This window comes from Marmota marmota, unplaced genomic scaffold, assembly GCF_001458135.2.
Source record: "Marmota marmota marmota unplaced genomic scaffold, marMar, whole genome shotgun sequence".
Lineage (NCBI taxonomy): Eukaryota > Metazoa > Chordata > Mammalia > Rodentia > Sciuridae > Marmota > Marmota marmota.
In genome coordinates, this window is record NW_025999982.1 from 16154096 (window position 1) to 16161828 (window position 7733).

At 38.4% G+C, this 7733-nt stretch overlaps 1 pseudogene; it reads left to right on the top strand.

Annotated features, from left to right (window-relative positions):
• The first annotated feature begins 4409 nt into the window (after nt 1–4409).
• Nucleotides 4410–6469, top strand: LOC107143657 (annotated as a pseudogene).
• The last annotated feature ends 1264 nt before the right edge of the window (nt 6470–7733 follow it).

The window sequence follows — 7733 nt, forward strand, 5'->3', positions numbered from 1 at the left end:
AGAGAGAAAACGTGTCTACAGAGATATGCATGTAGCATTTCTTACACAGTGTTCTTTTCCCATTCTTAGTACCCTATGGATTGCAGAGTTCCTGTTGACACTCTTGTTAGGAAGTGTCTTATCACACATATATTGGACTCTCCTGCTTCTTGAACAAAATTTGGACTCAGTAAAGCCATGTCTCCTTTGGTAGCAAGCAGAGTGGCAGAGTGAATAAGAGATTAAGCTGTGCAGCGCTGACTGAAGAACATTTTTACTGCCAATTTCCCACTGTTCAGAAAAATACATTGCCAAAGAAAAGCCTCAACTTTCTCTTCTATCCCATTATGACTCACACAAATTGCCTTTTCACATCCTCAGCCACTTTACAATCTCTCAAGATCAAAATACAGAGGTGTAAAATGTTCTAATATGAACAATCAACTCACCTCCCATAGTTAGACTGTTCTCAGTTCTAATTGGAATTAAAGATGTGGTCTGCTTGAATCAAATTTCCAACACAAGTTAGAACTCAGGAAATGATAATTTTTGGTGATATCTCTGAGATCATAGTAGTTGGTTAATTTTTTTTTTCCTACTGACTGGAAGAGAAATAACCTGTAGGTAAGAAGAGTGGTTCTCACACACAGATTTGCTAACACTTGAATGTGAAAGAATTCTTAGCTGGATTCTCAGCAACTGGGAGTATAGAATGGCCTCATGGGAATATAATTATACCTTATATAATAAAGTCTGACACTTTGAAAATTATAAAAGATCATTTGAATTTTGAGATTAAAAAAATAAGCCCTTTCTGCTCCTGGATTTTTCACTTGATCAAAATAAGTATTTTAGTCAAGAAAAAAAATGTTTTTTTGGGAGAAATGTCTTTCTGTTTGGGCAATTCAAATAGGAAGTAATTAAATTTTCTTACCTAAAAAGGCAGTGAATACAGGTTATCTCAGTTCTTTGTCCTGTTGCACATACCATCTCTCTGAAACATAGTACATGAATTAAGCTATCGATCCAATTTATAAAAAGCACATGTATTAAAGCCTATTTCCTTCTCAATGGAATGGTTTGCCAGTGAACTCCTTATCAGATGCCTTTGTGACCAATTATGAGAAATACGCTCCCCTGGGCAAGCTTAAAGAATGAACTAAGAGATACGAGATACAGCAAAAAGCCAGGATTTAGTTTAATGATGGGTCTTGAAGATCTGGGGCCTAGTGGTTAGAAACACACAGACTGGGTACAACTACTGTTTTATCCCCTAGAGCACAAGATCCCTCCCCCAGTGGCTCATTGGCCGAGTAGTATGGGGTGCACAATCTTCCAGAATATTACCTAGGTTTTAATGTCTTCTATTGGGTTATTTAAAGAAATATGCCTTTAGTTGCCCTCACCTCCTTTTGTTCTCTTATGGCAGGAAAGTCAGCCAGGATTTAGTGTCTTTTGGCACACATGCAATTTATCTTTGTTGGTCAGGTGGGGACCCTTCCCTCTCACCTCCTGATTGTCATGGTGCTGTTAATTTTCATACTCTGGTGCTAATTGCTTGTAACTTTTCATTCTGCTCTCCTCTCCAGCTGCATTTCTTATATCCCAAGTCCTTTTACATTTAAAGCTAAATATTATATTCTGAAATGGGCAATTGGACTTTTTCTTTCTCACACCAGTAATTAAGCAGATTTAGTAAAATGACCCTAGGTTCAAATGTGGGACTGCTGAAATGGTTTGAAATTAAGGGTCTAATCAGAGCTAAACATTTTTAATAAGAAATCAGAAGGGTTTCCAAAGCAGATAAATCATATGCCACAACTTAAGAAATAGCTCCCTAATCACAAAAGCTTTAGCGGATCCTAAACAAAAAAAAAAAAAAAGAAGAAGAAGAAGTAGGCAAAATGTCACCTGTGTCACTGGCATTTGAGAAAGTGTTATCATTACAGAGATCTGAACTAGAGAAAGCAAGTGAGAGGAAAAAAATTGTGAATGCCCAGATCTTAAAAATCAAACAGTTATTTGGCTATATTGGTAGTATACATTTATCTTTTACTCTGAATCAGCAAGATACTAGGATGAAATACATTTTTTAAAAAGAATTTACATTGTGAAATTAATAAATGATAAAATCCTCTTCCAGGATTTCAACCTTTTCTCCTTTCATGACATTCCTACTTTTGCGACATCAGCTACTCCCTCTTCCCTGAGCACACTGCTCCCACAAACCTATTACACATACTCTCCTCTTCCACTTCATTCCTCTCATTATTTAGGCTCCAGATGTTTTTTCTTCTTTGAAGCTTTAATTGTCCCACAGGAGAAAATTACCGACTCCTTCTGTGTTTTCACAGCCCTGTGGAGACCTCCTTTATAGCGTGAAGGCACAGTCTTTTATAAGTTTATGTCCTGCAAACTGGCTACAAGCTCCTCAAGGGAAAGAACCAAGTAGTCTGCATATGTATATTTTATTTCCAAGGGTTACAAGTGAAGCTTTCATAAGTCCAATAATAAGAGTAATTTCTATGGCAAACATTTATTTTGCTTTGATTGTATGGTGCAGAGTTTAAAGAGGTAACATGCATTATCTCATTTAATACTTACAATAAACATTTGAGCAGTACTCTATTATCAATTTATTAAGATGGAAAATGGCAGCACAATGTATGCAGTGCGTGATGACAAAGAAAGTGGCTCTCTGGAGTTGGATAGTTCATAACCTATGCACAATTAGCAATGACTCTCTTGTCAGTGTTTTTAGAATTCAATTAAAATGATCTACTCATGGTAGTCTTGGGCTTTTCTCAGGTGTATTTGCAATTTTAAACAGCATTTTTGGAAGCATTGATGCCCTAAACCAAAAAGAGCATGTTAGAAGCAAAAAGGGCCATCAGCCTAGTGCCTTTCTGTCTGGCACAAAATTGTCACTAATATTGCTCTGATGATCAGTGGTCTGATGAGACTGAAAGAACTCAAGGAGACAATGGAACAGAATATTTGAGGTTCGGTGAATATGGCTCAGAAAACCTGAGAATATCATTAATGTGCTCTACTCCTAGACCTCCTCCAGCAAGCTAGAGGCACAGCTTTTCACTCACAGAAAGAATTAAATAGGGAATATGTCTGTTGCTATAGATATGTAATGCATGAGTGGCTCTGCAAAAACACAGGAAAATCTCCATGTTTTTATTTTCAAAAGTAAGAGTATACTGGAATGTAAGAAAAGGCAGTCAACCAATTAAAGTTTAGATTATCATGAAGTCAAGCATTTAGCTTAAATAACATTTTTATCTGTGATCTTAGAATCAACTGTATAAGAAAAATATTGAAGGGAGTTGTTAAATCCTGCATTTCCCATTTTAAAGAAAGGACAAAGGTACTTGTTTACTGTGTTTTTAATGGTTATGTTCCCTAAATATCATGTCCTAATCTCATGGTCAATAGTAAGAAAAAGTCAGTAAAACAATAAGAGATGTAAATGCAAAGGAGGAAACTAGGTTATAAAGAATTATTTGAATCAAATGTATGCTATATCAAGATCATTGTATTGTCTTGAGCAACTAATAAAAAAAGAATTAGGAACTTAAAATGAGTCCGTGTGGGTTAGAAATTGATTTACAGAATAAAATTCAATATTAATCTCATATTCTAGTTTCACTGCTAATGAACAAATCTTACCAACAACAGGCAGCACAAAGCATCAGCAATTATCAATGTTTAGTTTTTTTGACCACAGAACAAAATCACAAAAGATGATATTAGGAGCATCTGGCCAGATTATTAAACAGAAATACTTTTCCTAAGAGTGTTTATAGAATCTATGGGTTTCTCAAACAGACATCATTTCAAATAGAGAAACAGAATAATCCTGAACTTAGGGAGACACCTACAGGTACATTTTTTAAAAACAAAGGAGGATCTGAAGAATCAAAAAGAGTTATGTTTGGTTTGGAAAACAAAAATAATTTTTCTTTGGAAATATTTTTAAATGCTGAGAGCATATTTCATAATGATTAACAAAACATAGACAAGAATATTTACAAATACACACACAATTTTCTCTCTCAACCCTGGACTACTCACAAACCAAGCTTTGTCTAAATGGCCTAATGGAAGCCCATAATTCTTTGGAAGGGAGTCAGGATTTACCTGTTGTTAGAGGTAACATTTATTGTCCCCATGATTGTTATCATTGTCATCAGCACCAACATTATCATTTATACTGAATGTGTACCAGCAGCAACAAGTATATTTAGGTATCAGTCAATAATAATTTTTCTTCAGTTGAAATAAAAATAACTTTGGTAGTATGTTATAGTTTAGATACAAAGTCTCCCAAAAGCTTATCTGTAAAACAATGCAAAAGTGTTTAGACATGAAATTATTTGCTTGTGAGAGCCTCAACCTAATCAGTGTATTAATGCACTTGAATGGATAAACTGGTGTGGCTAGAGGAGGTAAGTCATTGGGGGTGGGCCTCTGGAGTTTATCTAGTCCCTTGTAAGTGGAACAATCTCTGCTTCCTGGCTGCCATGTCCTGAACTGTTTTCCTCTTCCACACCTTTCCACTATGATGTCCTGCCCCATCTTGGGTCCAGAGCAATGGAGTCAGCCAATTATAGACCGAAGCCTCTAAATCTGTGAGCCCCAAATAAATTGTTCCTCCTCTAAATTAGTTCTTTTTAGATCTTTTGACCACAGTGGAGAAAAAGTGAACTAAAACATTTTACATAAATAGACATTTAAGCCTTAATAGTTATGGTTTTATTAGGTCCTCTTTTTTAAGAATAGGTTTTTGACTATTATGAAGTGGATGGGAATTTAAGGATACTAGTGGAGAATGGTAGTGACATATTGCATAATTTGGTCTGTGGACAGATAATATAGAGCAGTTTAAAAAACTCCATCCCGGAGCCCAGGTTTGCGCGCCCCTCCTGCTCGGCTCCCTCTGCAGCTCCTCTGTGGGACCGAGGCGCGTGGCTGCTTGGCTCACCAGCTCGGAGCAGAGCCTGGGTGCCCGCCTCCAGCATAGAGGGTCGCCGCGTGCTGCAAAAGGATCTCAGAGTAAAGAACTTAAAGAAATTCAGATATATGAAGTTGATTTCCATGGAAACCTCGTCATCCTCTGATGACAGTTGTGACAGCTTTGCTTCTGATAATTTTGCAAACGCAAAACCTAAATTCAGGTCAGATATCAGTGAGGAACTGGCAAATGTTTTTTTTTGTTTTTTTTTTTTTGTTTTGTTTTTTGTTTTTATGAGGACTCTGATAATGAATCTTTCTGCGGCTTTTCAGAAAGTGAGGTGCAAGATGTGTTAGACCATTGTGGATTTTTACAGAAACCAAGGCCAGATGTCAGTAACGAACTGGCCAGTATTTTTCATGCTGACTCGGATGATGAATCATTTTGCGGTTTCTCAGAGAGTGAGATACAAGATGGAATGAGATCGCAGGCAAACCGGGAAGGCTGTAAGACCCGCAGCCAGTATAGGACCCGCAGCCAGTACAGACTTTCTGGACCTCTCAGGGTGGCGATGAAGTTCCCAGCAGGAAACACCAGGAGTGCAGCCAACAAAAAAGTAGCGCCCCCCAAGCCCTCAGAGAATTTCATTACTGATTCCAATTCTGATTCAGAAGATGAAAGTGGCATGAACTTTCTTGAGAAAAGGGCTTTACATATAAAGCAGAACAAAGCAATGCTTGCAAAACTCATGTCAGAATTAGAAAGCTTCCCTGGTTCCTTTCCTGGAAGAAGTTTCCTCCCAGGCCCAAGATCAGTAAATCAGTCAAAGACACCCTGAAGGCGTACATTCCCAGGTGTGGCTTCCAGGAGGAACCCTGACCCGGAGAGCTCCTCCTCTGACTAGGTCAAGGTCCCGGATCCTGGGGTCCCTTAGTGCTCTTCCCACAGAAGAGGAGGAGAAAGAAGAGGAAAATGATAAGTTTATGCTGGTGAGAAAGAGGAAGACTGTGGACAGATACATGAACGATGATGATAGGCCCTGAAGTCGGCGCCCAGGATCCACGACCCTTCCGCATATAATTCGCCCAGTGGAAGAAATCACAGAGGATGAGTTGGAGAACATCTGCAGCAACTCTCGAGAGAAGATATATAACCGTTCACTGGGATCTACTTGTCATCAGTGCCAACAGAAAACCATTGATACCAAAACAAACTGCAGAAACCCAGACTGCTGGAATTCTTCGAGGCCAGTTCTGTGGTCCCTGCCTTCAAAACGGTTATGGTGAAGAGGTCAGGGATGCTTTGCTAAATGCAAACTGGCATTGCCCACCTTGTCGAGGAATCTGCAACTGCAGCTTCTGCCGCCAACGAGATGGACGGTGTGCAACTGGGGTCCTTGTGTATTTAGCCAAGTATCATGGCTTTGGGGATGTTCATGATTACTTGAATAGCCTGAAACAGGAATTTGAAACGCAAGCGTAATACCCACCAGATGCTGGCCTTCTGCTTCTCACACCGCCCTTAAAGTTCTCGGTTTTGTCATTAAGAGTCTTGACGATCAGTCTGCTTTATGGGAAACTAGAGTGAAGTTCATCTCATTAGACTGGCACATGTTTCTGGAAATTCACGGGAGACCTGTGGCTGGTTACACTTCACCCTCCTGTAGTTTCTCCTCTGCTTCCCCTGTACCCCATCACATAGCTCCTCTCTCTTTTTCCAGGAGTCCTCTCTAGTCACTTAGTTTCAGAATTCTTTTTAAATGAGAATTTTAAAAGCATATTTGATTTAATTGGTGGTGAAATAGCCTTGAAATCTACCCATAAACCCTGAGCACTTAAAAACACGGTATAAAAGTATTAACTGTTCTGTCGAGTTCCAGAGAGCAGCCCTCTAACTTGTTTATACAAAACAATAGTTATGACTTTAATGTTCACACTAATTGACATTTTTAACAGAATCAAGGCATGAAAATCTTAGAACCATGTGGAAAAACTAGGTAATTGTTGGGAAATGGAGTACATTACTGTGAATGCCTCTCATGAGAATGCCCCATGTATTGTGGTTACTATATAACTTGTCACGGTTGAGACTTTGTTGCCTCTGATTTCTTCCACCCTAAAGTGAAGTGGTGCATCCTGTTTACAATCTTCCAAAGGTCTGTGGGCAACATGACACTGCACTACTTAAAACAATTGTCTTAAGAGAAATTCTGGGAATTTAGAATGGGGAAACCTCAGAGTAATCTGATATAAATTCTTGCTGTAAAAGTTTTTAGAAACTTGATAATAACTAGTCTATTGTTCTTTGCAGTTCCTTATATTATCCCTGGGTGTTGCTGTGTACAGGGATTTTGTTCAGGTTTTAAGCACTTTTTTATAACAATGAGAAGTGCCTTTTCAGAGATGAGTAACTTTCAATGGTTTTTTAACTTGGTATCTCTGCCATTGTAGTTTCTAATAGGCAGATTTCTTGGAATCTTAAATTGTAATTCAGCCTTATTAGATATGTATTTGGGAAGCTTTAAATGTTTAGAGGTTATGCAAATTGGTACTTACTTGGAGTCTGTCTGTGTGGTGCTGGGGATCAGAACCCAGAACCTTGTTCCTGGCCAAGCCCATATTCCACTGAACTACATTCCCAGCCTGTTGTTTGGAAAATTTGGGTTGTTACAAGAATTTGTCTTTTTCTTTCCTTTCACATAAATCATTATATGGTAGAAGTGGAATTTTAAGTGTTTGTGTGTCCAGTGTATTGCATGTATAGCCTGTTGCTGTACCCTTTCAGAGTTTGA